The 12,676-nt window shown below is 34.1% G+C and overlaps 1 protein-coding gene across 4 annotated transcripts in view; it reads right to left on the reverse strand.

The window, feature by feature from the left end:
- The window catches only part of LOC126756087 (transient receptor potential cation channel protein painless), a 25,165-nt gene extending 13,125 nt beyond the window's left edge, over positions 1 to 12,040 (reverse strand). The window contains exons 1-3 of one of the 4 annotated variants that reach the window (XM_050468915.1): positions 11,274 to 11,585; positions 2,352 to 2,564; positions 2,220 to 2,284 (exon numbers count right to left, since the gene is read on the reverse strand). The gene's annotated coding sequence lies outside the window, so the exon portion shown is untranslated. Of the gene's footprint in view, positions 1 to 2,219; positions 2,285 to 2,351; positions 2,565 to 11,273; positions 11,586 to 11,912 lie in introns of those variants that run through there. The other 3 variants (XM_050468916.1, XM_050468917.1, XM_050468914.1) reach the window with 3 other exon arrangements.
- Positions 12,041 to 12,676: the final 636 nt, after the last annotated feature.

The following is a 12,676-nucleotide window of genomic DNA, read 5'->3' on the forward strand; positions in this document are numbered from 1 at the left end:
CTGTTCAATTAATGGTGAGAATGTGTCACTAATACAAGACTATGCCTGGAAACGGCATAAATCAAACTAATTTGAAAACGTCAATATTTTGACTACCGAGTGGCTGCTTGTGGCTCCAACTGGCGTTTGAAACTTATACAAAGCGGGTTTAGCACTTGGAGGAGGGTCTAAGTGTCACTTCTTTACATATACATATATGTATGTATATTTATGTATTTTTATTTTTTATTACTTTAGATTTGATTGGTGTTATTGATGGTTCATTGATGTAGTGTTGAGCGGTGCTTAAAAGGTGTCTAAAACAACACTTCAAAAGCGAAACCGACACTTTTTATTTACTGGCTGATCAATTAGCTTAACAAAACGAACCAATTTGCTATTCGTATATATATATGTGCACAAATGCAAATATATTAGCAATATTACCAGAAGAAGAATTTGCATAATTGTTTCAGCCTTTTCGATTATTTGTTTTCTCACAAAAATTTATACATATTTACGTATTGATAGTTGTGTTATTGTTATTTTCTTGTTTGTTGGTAGAGCATACTACAAAGATCGTAAACTTCTGGTTGTTAATAAGCCCTAATGAGTCGTAGAACCTTTCTCAAAAATATTAATAATTGAACTCTCCAAACTCGCGAAATTTTAAAATTCCCGTTACACATTTCGTATTCAATAAAGTTGTAATTCACATTTCAGAAAAATAGTACAGTTGAACTTCCCTAACTCGAATCATCATAACCCACAAAAAAAACTTCGAGAGACTTCGAGTTCTGGAAGGAAATTTGTATGAGTATTGACCTATACTCCAAAAAAGTGTCGTCAATGTCTGAGTGTTTCAGTTACTAATAGTGGCTGGCTTGTTTTTGAAGATACATACATATGTACATATACATATGTTTTAGTTATTATTGAAAAAAGCCAAACCCAGTAATTTTTACATTTGTTATTCAATACCTGTATTGTAATGTTGAGAAACATCGTAAATTAACTGTACGTACGTAGTATATATGTAAATTTATACATACTTACATACATACATACTTGTGTATGTAAACCCGGGTAAATAAGAAAATCATAAATTTTCGCTTTGAGTGCAGAAAATATAATTAAATAATTTTATTATAAATTGACCACACACTCAGCTCTAAGAACTCAATAATAACACGAATAGTTGTACCAACCCCAGTGGATACTGAGGTACCGACAACCTTCACTCAGCACGAGAGCTTCTCATTTTTGGCGTTTTTAATTTTTGTTAATTACTTTTCAATGTTAGTGTGAATAAACGTTTTCCATCAAAAAAATTTACCGCTTTCTTAACTATAGAAGCGGGCGGTCAGTAGCCAGATGCTGAAGCTTGAGGCTGTTTCGTCCAATGGATTCAAGTACCACAGTTTTGAAAAAAGGCAATTAGCTGTTTATAATATATAATTAAATGTATGTATGTTTGTAAGTGTTCCCCTGTCACAATTGAGTAATTTTCGTTCGTGCACAGCCTACACACCATTAATGCTCAACTGTGCGTGAGCAAGTTAAAAGTGGTGAACAGCGATCGAAGTAATCGGAAATATTTCTAGACACATGCCACAACAGCAACTGCAAATACACCTACATATGTATGCATGTACATATGTAGATATATGTATGTACATGCCTGCTTACATTCATACTTAATCGACAAATTGTTTCAACTCAGTTATTAATGGTTTGTCTTGAAAAATTCTGACCATTTTCTCGCCAAATTGATCACGTCTATAATTGTTAGCAAGTATTATAATAAACTGTGATTCGTTTTTGGTGAGCATAAAATATGATTTTTTGGTTTCGCTTTTAACACCATTTGTGCGATTATTTATTGGTTGGGTATAACCATTACTGTTTTTTGAGATCGTCCATTTACAATTCTGTGCATATACATATGTAGTATGTTAGTTTGTACATACATGCGTATGTATGTATGAGTGCAAGCTTGTACGGAGCGGATACAATTGCCGGCTTTGAAAAGGCAGGGAAAACTTTCAGCGACGTTAAAAGTTAATTGGAGTAAATTAGGCACTAATTGCAAGAAATTTATTTTAGTGCTGACAAATTAACATAGACGCAAATGTCGGATCAAACGCTGTCAGTTCCTACCTACGAGTCTTATACAAATACTTATATAATACATATGATAGTGCAATAAAAATTTATATCAGGGACAAAAGTATACACACCTCTCATGTCATTGGAAGCTGATAGCGCAATCACGTACCCGACTTTGGAAATTGTCTTTTAGCAACTGGAAATATCGAAAGGGCCAAATTATTCCTGCTAAGATATTCAATATATATTATAGTTTGTTAAACCTTAATCGTAAACCGATTTCGTAGGATGTTGTAAATGTCCAAGACTTTGGGCTTTCGATTCGATCTGGCAACGAATTAAAATGTTAGAAAGGTGCGAATTTTGAACCGATATCGCAATTGAATAAGTTGCGTACTCCTTTATCATTGTCCGATATATGTATACGATATCATAGCAGACTTGATATATAGATACTCTCTTTGTATGAAGGGCTTCTGAAATGAATGTTTATTCACTAATATATGATATATTATATATTGCAAAGTTGAGTTAAGGGTATGTATATATGCATACATATGTATATGTACGAGTATATATTTTTCCATATCTATACCTTTCTTTCTATTAAATATATGTATAACTTTTTTGCTTGGCAGAATGTGGTTTGGTACCAACATTGGATGAAATAATTTTGTGATTGTTCTACTGATGGGTTAGCTATTAAGGTTCTTTAGATGGAGTTCATAACTCCTCTTAGGCCCTAAATACTTCCAAAAACGCATATAATTACACACCGAAAAATTTTTGATTTCAGCTTGCTCGCCTGGTTGCTAAAAGTTCCAAGATCCAAAATGCTTTAGCATTGCAAAATTGGTGCACTATTACAATTTACGACACTACTTTACATTCGAATTTAGCTTTTTCTTGCCGTTTGTTATTGCAAATCATAACCATTGGCGTTCATTCTATAAGATAATCCTAATAAATTTAGAAACGAAAAAAATATTCTCATAACCTCAAAAATGTTTAATAACACATAAAAGCTAGGCAACTATAACAATAAAGCTGGTGGGCTATATGGCTAATGACGGTATCTGAAAACGCACTAATATTAGCGCGTAATTTTGGTTAAATACCGATGGAAACCATAACCACATTTCTAAGCATTTAACTTCCACACAGGAACGGATGTCACGTGCGATCATTACCTCATTGACAAATGGACACAGCCATATAAAATAGATTCATGTATATACATACTCGACACAATTACTTGTATCAAATAGAGACATACAATGTAAAAATAAAACAGTACAAATCGTGCTACAGAACTGACCGATCATTTGTAGTATTTGTTTTTGTATTTATGTAAGCAATGTGGTAATTAGTTTGATAGTACGATTTAAATGATTCGTTGGATATGGACATCACCTAATTCTTTTGTTAGCCTATTCGCTGTGAAAGGAAAAAATAAAAGAGAGAGATAAAAGCATATCACATATAGCTATATACATACATACATCAAGACAAAAAAGCACCCGGAATTGTTATTAAATTCTTCGGGTAAATGAAAATTATTATGCAATTGTTTCAATGGATAAAAATATCGAATAAAGAATTTGTGTCAAATTTTGTATTTCTAACCAAATTTCGTGTACAGGATTGTTGCGAATGTTGGAAAAGACTGACGGTGATCCAGTTTTATCAAAAACACAACTCTACGAGTGGTACAAAGCCTTCAAAGACAGTCGAGAGATTGTTGAAGTTATGTCATGTTCTGGACAATCTTCGGCCTGTTCAACTGATGAAAATATTAAAAAGGAGAAGAATATGGTGCTTGAAAATCATTAGGTAAGTGTTAGAGATATAGCAAGAGAGCCTGACATCTCTCGCGTCCATTCCAATGATTTTGGTGGATATTTTGGGTATGAAACGCGTTTTTTGCTCGACTCGTCTAGTTTGCGTTTTATTTTAAATTTCTGCGTACTTTTTTGTCACAATGTATATAATAGCTTCATAAACTTTCGCTGCCTCCAACTGTGCTCACTGTATATTATATAGAGTAAGCCCCAATTTGCAATTGAATATGAGCGAACATGTTGAACATAAGTGATTTAATTTTGTGCATACATATATAAAGTTCATATATATATATATGTAGTATATAGAGTAATGAATACATCAGAGCTTGACTTTCGTACATTGAAATGATGATACGCTGGTCTAGCTCGAAAAATACATAAATGTTTTATAAAAAGACTGCGACCATTCTTTAAAATTAAAATATTCAGAATAGTACCAGCTTTTAGACCTTACTTTGAAAGGACAACTCGTGAGGAACTCCTGAGGAATGTGATTGCCGGTTTATTGTGTGCAGCGACGAATGGTATTCGTATTGTGTTATTTGGTTAGATCTCTTTTTTTCAAGCAAGATGGAGAATTCCTTTTGAATCCAAGGTAATTGTTCATTGGGATTTGTTGTGACAGCACCCTAGGGTCACCAAATGGAACTCACTATACGTATAAGTCATCTAAATAAGTGCATGACAAACCTGCTTTATATCGGTTAGAATGTGAGAGCACAGTATAATTAGTTAGGTCGAATTGCCATTTAGTTCGATCTTTTAGTTAACATATGTATGTATGTCTGATGACAAGCTCAAAGCCAGACACTGCACTGAATGTGCTCACTGCAAATTATAGTGGGTTATTAAGTGAGTGTAAAATTGAAGTTGAGTAAAATTCATAGTATGCTCTATGACCGCAAATTTGCATTTTCCACAGAGGTCAACAAAAAAAATTGTAATTTAAGTTAAAATTTCAAGAGTTGTGGAGCATATCAAGCTTACTTCTACCGACCTGTTCAAAGTCAGGATTTATCGAAAATTCTCGAATAATACTTCGTTTGAGCAGCGTTCGTTGACTTTCAGTACTGGTTCAAGTGCAGTCATCCGGTTGTGCAATGTCTGTAAGTATGTAGTCGCTTTGTCATCTCAATGTAGACGTTTTCGCAAGTAGAACTGCGGTTTTGTGAAACTATACGCCATAATGACATACGTTCATACACAAGAATATGTAAAACATACTACTCTGTAAAGAGTAACACGAACTAAACGAGCGGTGTAGCCCGCGGATGCTGAGCTTTGCTCCAGTAAACCTTTTGAAACCATTTAGTGAAACGAATGCCTGTTTTTTCACTGAAGAATCTCGTCTGCAGACAGGTAAGATATAATGTGAAATATATCTCATATATACAAAAGCAAAACATACGTTTGTCTGTACGCGTTTTAAATTTTATGAGGAGGGAGCGTTTTGAGGCAAACGTTTTTATACACTTGTAACATGTTGCTGCAGAGTATAATAGATCGCCTAACGGTTGTAGGTATCTCATGAAACTAAGACAGATAGATATTGGGTTATATATATATGTATATATCTATTAAGGTGGGCCAAAAATAGTTTTTATTTTTTTTCTTAGTTACCATGAAAATCTCATCCGACATGACAAAAAACAAATTCTGGTAAGATCTGTACTCTTAATATTAATATTAAGAGGTGCCTCATCGATATTTTCGATTTCCCAAATAAATAACACAGGAAATTTTGTTTTTCTTGTTTGGATTTTTAATGTACACAAACAAATAATTGGTAAGCGAGTATCAACACTTATTCTCATAAGAAATTTACCGGTCTACAAGAAAGTTCTAGAACATAGAAAACTAGTTTTCTGGGAAACAGCTGTTAAAAAATAAACAACTCGTTTCGTCAGTTTCTCGTTATCTCATTAATTTTGACACCTAAGCCCCCTTTCCGTAGACCAGGTCACATATATAAATGATCAGGATAAGAGCTGACTTTCGGGGTGACGGTCCGTCCGTCCGTGCAAACTGTAACTTGAGTAAAAATTAAGATAACTTGATGATTCGCGTTTGTTGGCTAAAAAAATTTCGAGTTCGTAGATAAACGTAATCTGACCACTGCCACGCTACACAACCAAAATTACTGCCATTAACCGAAAATCAATAAAGTGCCATAACAAAGCACTAAAATACGATATAGAGCTTTAATTTGGCACAGGGGATTGCTGTAGTAAGATGCACCTGTGGGCCAAAAATTTAGAAAAAGTGAGCGAATACATACAACACAATTTTAAATTCCATTTGATTTTTTCCTTACGAGTGAATAAATCAAGAATCAATTAATATAACGGGATAAAACTTTGCACGAATAATGCCTTTAGAGTATGCCACCTTATGGTGTTCAAACCCCTAGGTTCCGAATAAGTGGACCTCAGTTTCTATAGTTGACCTTTGACTTAAAATATCGGCCAATGTACAGGATATTCTTACAATTGAAATTCAGAGAGAATCCTTTCCTCACAATGGTATGTCTGAGTCGGATCAATACTTCCCTGAGCCCCCATATACCTAAAACAAAGAATTTCGAACTTTCGTATGACTATACCGCAAATATCGGCCAATATGTGGGTTTCCTCAATGAGATTAAGAGAATGTAATAAGAATAAGAATATTCCATTGTATCTTTGTGCCTAAAATAGATAAAATTGTTCGAAATCTTGACCAAGCCCCCATATAACAAACATATAACAAACACTGTGAGTGGTATGTGAGGTACCTTAATGAATCTCAGGCAAGTTGCAAGAGTATAAAATGGTCGGTCCCACCCGAACTTTGCTCTTCCTTACTTTTTTCCTCTAATTCTTATACTAAGAAGCCTTCGATGAGAAGAACTGCATTATCTCAACAGGCCAGGAAGAATATCCATTATTTTATCTTTTATTCATTACTTTCAGACATTGAAATGTGTTCTCCTTTGCTTTAGCAGTATTTCTTTACCAGAGACCCGTTAATTCCCGAAATTTTCCAGAAAAGATCGAGACAAATATAAAATCACAAATTACCCGTTCGACCTGGAGATAGGTATGTGAAAATATAGACCTACTTAACTATATGTAAGTATGTATGTACTAACAAAGTGCCAGTGCAATAAAACAAAGCGTTTTTAAAAATTGAGAGATTATTTTTATTCGCTGATAATAAATTCTAACTTTTAATTTTTTGACAAATTTTATGTCCAAGACGTGATTCACCATAGGCAAGCCCTACCTTGAGTTATGCACTCTTCTACGCCGCTTGGCAGTCTATTCCAAGTTGAATAAAAAACGTAGCGTAACACCAAATCATGAAGCGACTTTTTGACAGTAGTGTGGGAAAATGCAAATGAAAGCCCAAGCACGTTGGTGAGCTGCTTGTCGCACTGTCGATTTAATTGTTTGACCCGTTTATGTATGTATGTACGATGTGTATATGTATAAACATTTTACGTTTGTGCTTCCCATCTCATAAAATGACCACGAATTATTTAAGTTGAAATTATTATTTCATTTTTCTATTCCCATCGTTATAGCCTCACCCACAGCTAAAGTTAAGTATGTTTTGTTGTTGTACTTAAGGAATTTCATACGTAGACTTTTTGTTTTATTTTTTTTATTTTAACATTGAAAATGACCAGAATAAAACAAAAGACTATGTACAGAAAATTTAATGAATATTTAATATTTGAATACTCCACAGTTCGGCTTGTGGCTGTTCTCTCTGAACTGTTGATTCTGGTTGTTGATTTTCGCTACTTTTGGTATGCTCATCTCATGCCTTGTTTGCCTTTTAATTATTCTTGTTTGGTCAAAAAAATGTTGGTGTTTGTTTTAGATGGCTAAAACGCTGAATAGGTTTCATTCAGTAGCTGAACACACATGCACGTGTGTAAGTGTGTTGTCTTATATACATACTTATATAGCGGGTATAAGTACCAAATAGCTTATGTACTTCGTTTCCGTGAGCAATAATGCTATATGCAATGAGTATGTGTTTATCCATATTTATAATTAAAAATATCTTTGTAACATAGCCGAAATCCGTTGAATCAAAATTTACCAGCCTAAAGTACAGGAGTAGTCGTTTTTGAGAGACTGTTCACACTAAGTAAAAAGGTATTTTCTCTGGGTTTTCGAAGTTGCACTCCAAATCGAAATATTTGCCATACCTAGCCGTGTGTTATGCACCGTTATTATACACATTCCACTTTATTTATTGAGTGTTTTATAATTAATAATTCCGTAGGCAACTCACATACCTAATCGCCTAGAGGCTCCTCCCATATTTGCGAATGTATCTATGTATCTACATTTTTATATCTAGACTATTTGTGAACGAATTATTGCCATCATTGCCAATACGAACACAGGTAATATGTATGAAAAGTGTGTATTAATTAAGTACGATTGTGGATATGAGTACATACATATACTTGTAGACATATGTACACACTCGGACAATATTTACTTCCTATACAGTCTTTTCACACCTCCACTGTTTTTTATTTTATTTTTATTTAGTATTTCGGGGTATTAGATTCATTTCTGTTGCGTCATGATTTCCTGCGGTTTACAAAAACAGATTAAATGGTAGCCATTTTGTTTTTTACTAACATTAATGTATATTTATATAGCGCAACGTCCATCCAATCCGCTAGCGGGTACAACTCATGTATATGTGTGTGATTTGTATATACATACATACATATGTACACCACATAACTGATTGAAAGCTTAAGACGGCAAACGAGTGAGTGCTGACTGAGCTTTTTCGCACAACGGCCAAATTTCAAATATCAAGCAAGCAAACGATATACAATACAAAATTGTGGAGCAGTTTGGTAACATAAAAATGCAAAAGCAAACACAAGAGCAGACATACCATGTATAACAGTGTACGAAGCACAGCAGTAAAATCTGTTTATACACAGCTAAAGTGCAAATTTAAAAGAAAGCAAACATTTAAAGGATAATTGTAGTGGCAGTTGCTTATAATCACTGCGATTCGAAAAGCTTTAATTCATAATAATTTATTAGTCCCGTTACCATGCATACATATGTACATATATAACATAAAGCATAGCACAAAATTATATTATTATAGACAAGGTATGTATGTATGTATGAAGGCAGACAATTGTCAAAGTCAATTTGGACAAACAGGCGCATAAAAATAGAGCACGGTTTGCTCATTTGCTCATGGATAATAATTTTGGATTAATAGAAAATAATTAGCTGATGCGCACACAATCTTCTTGGACGTCTCGCTTTCAATTCCTTACACATTTATGTAAGTCAGGCAGTAGGTCTTTTGAAACATTTTTCCCAACAACGGAATCTCTGTTTTATATAAGCAGGTGTGAATACTTCCACTTGGTCAATTGCTTTCTTCATCCGCAATATTGTATTCTGTATACATACATACATATGTGCGGTATATATATGTACATACATATGTAGGTAAGAGTATACGTATGTAAGTACACCCACATTTAAGAATATCAAGGCGCAAGTATTGGCATTCAAATTTATATTCTTCATTGTTTATATAGCTTGAAAGTTCGATCGTTGAAAATTTATTAACTTTGTTTCGGCTGGCGATATGTGGCAGCAACATTTGTGTACAGCGCTTGATTTGTACATGTTATATCGAAAAATTTGAAAATTCAGCGAAACCCATTACTTGTGTTGTTTACAAATATGTATGTATACTATACACACTTGTTTGTTAAGCTCTATGAAAACGCCACTGGATTACTTTAGATTTTTCTTTCGTTTTTGTTTATTCTCAAAACAAAGTACGCAGAAAGAACTTAATTAAATTTGTAGAAAAAGAGGAAAAGTTCATGTCGGTACAGCTACAAGGCGTTAAACTTTAATTAAATATACAAGAAGATACGCACTTTGGCTGATGTGGCAGACAGGGGGGGTGTGTACAAGTGTTTGTCTGGGCTGATCAGCTGCAAAACTCAGCTCGGTAGCCAATTAACCTAACCCTAAGTTTTTTTTACATATTTACAACAAAGCCATATGCATGTTTCGTTAGAAGTCACAAAGTTCGACCGTCTGACCAATGCATTCCTGAAATATGGAATATATCAATACACAATTCTATGCGGATAAGCGTCTCGTGAATGACGAGACTAATGTACATACATACATATGTATGTATGTATATCTGGGAGTTGGCGGTCCACATGAGTACATTCCTAATTTTTATCCATTTGTGTTTATATTCAGCACTGTTTCAACCTGTTCAGTGCTGCACGCCCACAGGCGATTGCCACTCCATATTGGATAAATACGCGCATTTGTATGAGTATATGCATATACATATGTATGTGTTTGAGTACGGTTTATATGCATGTACATCGGTGTTTTTTTTGTTGAAATAAATTTCATAGAATTGAAAACAAAAGTGGGCCTCGTAGCCACTTATTTACATATTTACAAATACGCTTACTTTTCTATACATATGTGACATCATCTGAATAAAGTGCATAGCGCAACCGCGTTTTACATACTCGTATACATACATACATAGGTCAAATTTGAGTTTGTAAAAACTGAACAACAATAATAAATACATATACTACATACGTTTCAGAAATGAAAATCGACAATATTTTCTATGGGGCATAGTGGGAATAAATTCTTTACCAAAGGTAGAGTGACCGAATAAGACGCAAAGCCCAATAGATCTTCTGTGGTATCGGTTAAAACCCCTCTACTTTCACATCCATACCGAATGTTACTGGGTCGGGTCAGGTAACGTCTTAATGGGCAGGAGTTCGATTTTCGTCATTAAATTTGCAATAAAAGCTCGAAGAATTTAAGAAAACGTACATATTTATGAAACCACAGCCAGTGAATTGCTACTTCAAAATATTAAAACTTTCTTTCAAGTGTTGCGCTGATTAATGATGCCTGCATGCTTTGTTGCTTTGGTTTATTGGCAGCACCGCAAATGACGCTTTTAAAATTGCTTTGTAATGTTATGATTGTTGTTGTAATACAACTATATAGCATTTTTGCAAAACAGGTATTTGCAGTTTGCTGCAGTTGTCAGTCCAGCAATATTAATGCAACAACAATAAAGCTGTTGACTCAAAGAGTTGCTGCTGGATCGTCAGTCCAGTGATGAATCAGCTCGGAAGGTTACTTATACTTATAAATATGTTTAAGTATATAAATCTCCAATACCGCATTTACTGTATTTATTTTATAAATGCAACATTATTTCAAATATTAATTTTCATTTACAAATATATCTGTATAATTTACTTAATTTTTCTATTCATCTACTAACTTTTTAAGTAACTTGATGTCGTGCTAGTTATGTCAGTTTACTTATAACTGTTCTTTTTTTGTTTTTTTTTCCTTGTGGTTGCAACTTTGCAACAATGATTGTACATTCAATTCAATTTAACCGAAAGGCTTTGCCGAGTCTTTGCTCTTTATAGAGGCATAGCGCTGTGTGCTTTCTTTTTTATACAACTCACTCGCGTTTTTAAGTTCTTCAATTAAGCTTAGCTTCAATCACAACTACTACAACACAATCGTAAAACAGCGATCACTTCGTTTAACCGCTACTACCGATCCGCAATGCACAAACTCAGAATATCAACTAAATGCTTCGCGCCACAGATGTTGATCGCGAGTCGTTGGATTCGATTGGTGACGGAAGTTTTGGCGCTGTCGTACCGTTTTACGATGCAATGCATTTGCTATGATTATTATATGATATATTTACATTTTGCTTTATCTTTCGCTTATGACGAGCGTGCAGTGTATCTCTGTTCGAATATATACAGATGAGAGTACAAATTTAACTATTGCAATGAAACGTTAGTAGGGTCTCCACGATAATGACTTGCTTTCGTCGTCAGATTTGTTTATAAGTTCAATTTGTAATTTTTCGGTATTGGGTAAATACTCGTACACATACCCGAAAAAAGGACTTCCAAAAGAATCAAATTTTCCACAATTTTTTACCAAGATACGGCCTTGACCTCATATAGCGTCTTCATTGAAATACGCAACCGAATTTTACGTTTTTCTTGTGTTTTCTGTTTAGCACTATTAGCATTAAGTTTTTAATTTTATAAAATATTTAAGTTACACTTAATGATTCACAGTAAAAACGCTTATGTTTTCATAGAAATACAAAATACCATTGAAGACTCTAAACTGTCATATACTGGATACTACTTCCCACATAAGTTTGCTTTATATGGGACTTACTTAGAGGTAGCGCTCAGAGGTTCAGCTTAACGCTCTCAAAATATAATCAGCTATATTTTGTTAATGTTTTTACCTGCATTTACGGTTGTTTCAAAATATTTCTCTTTACAGTTGCTTTGGAAAGCTGGTCGCTGCTTTGCAGCTCGCAAGCAGCTATAAAGCTTATATGTAGATTGGCGCGACTCTGCGCTTCGTTCATATTGAATGCGCAATGAGTCACGTAAACGTTAGCGGTTTGTGAATTTCTAAGCGCTAGTGGGCGAAGGTATAGAAAAGATGAAGCTACTATTTTATTCCTTTTATAAATATACATACGTATATTTATTTGGAAGTAACCAATGAATCAGAACTGATATCTATTATTTAATCATTGTAGACTAATGAATTTTAATTCAGCCTCGACTAAAATAATATTTCTTGTTGTCTTGACCAACTGACATGCGAAATGTACATAACTTCCGCCACACT

Source organism: Bactrocera neohumeralis, chromosome 4, assembly GCF_024586455.1.
Source record: "Bactrocera neohumeralis isolate Rockhampton chromosome 4, APGP_CSIRO_Bneo_wtdbg2-racon-allhic-juicebox.fasta_v2, whole genome shotgun sequence".
In the NCBI taxonomy this organism is placed as follows: domain Eukaryota; kingdom Metazoa; phylum Arthropoda; class Insecta; order Diptera; family Tephritidae; genus Bactrocera; species Bactrocera neohumeralis.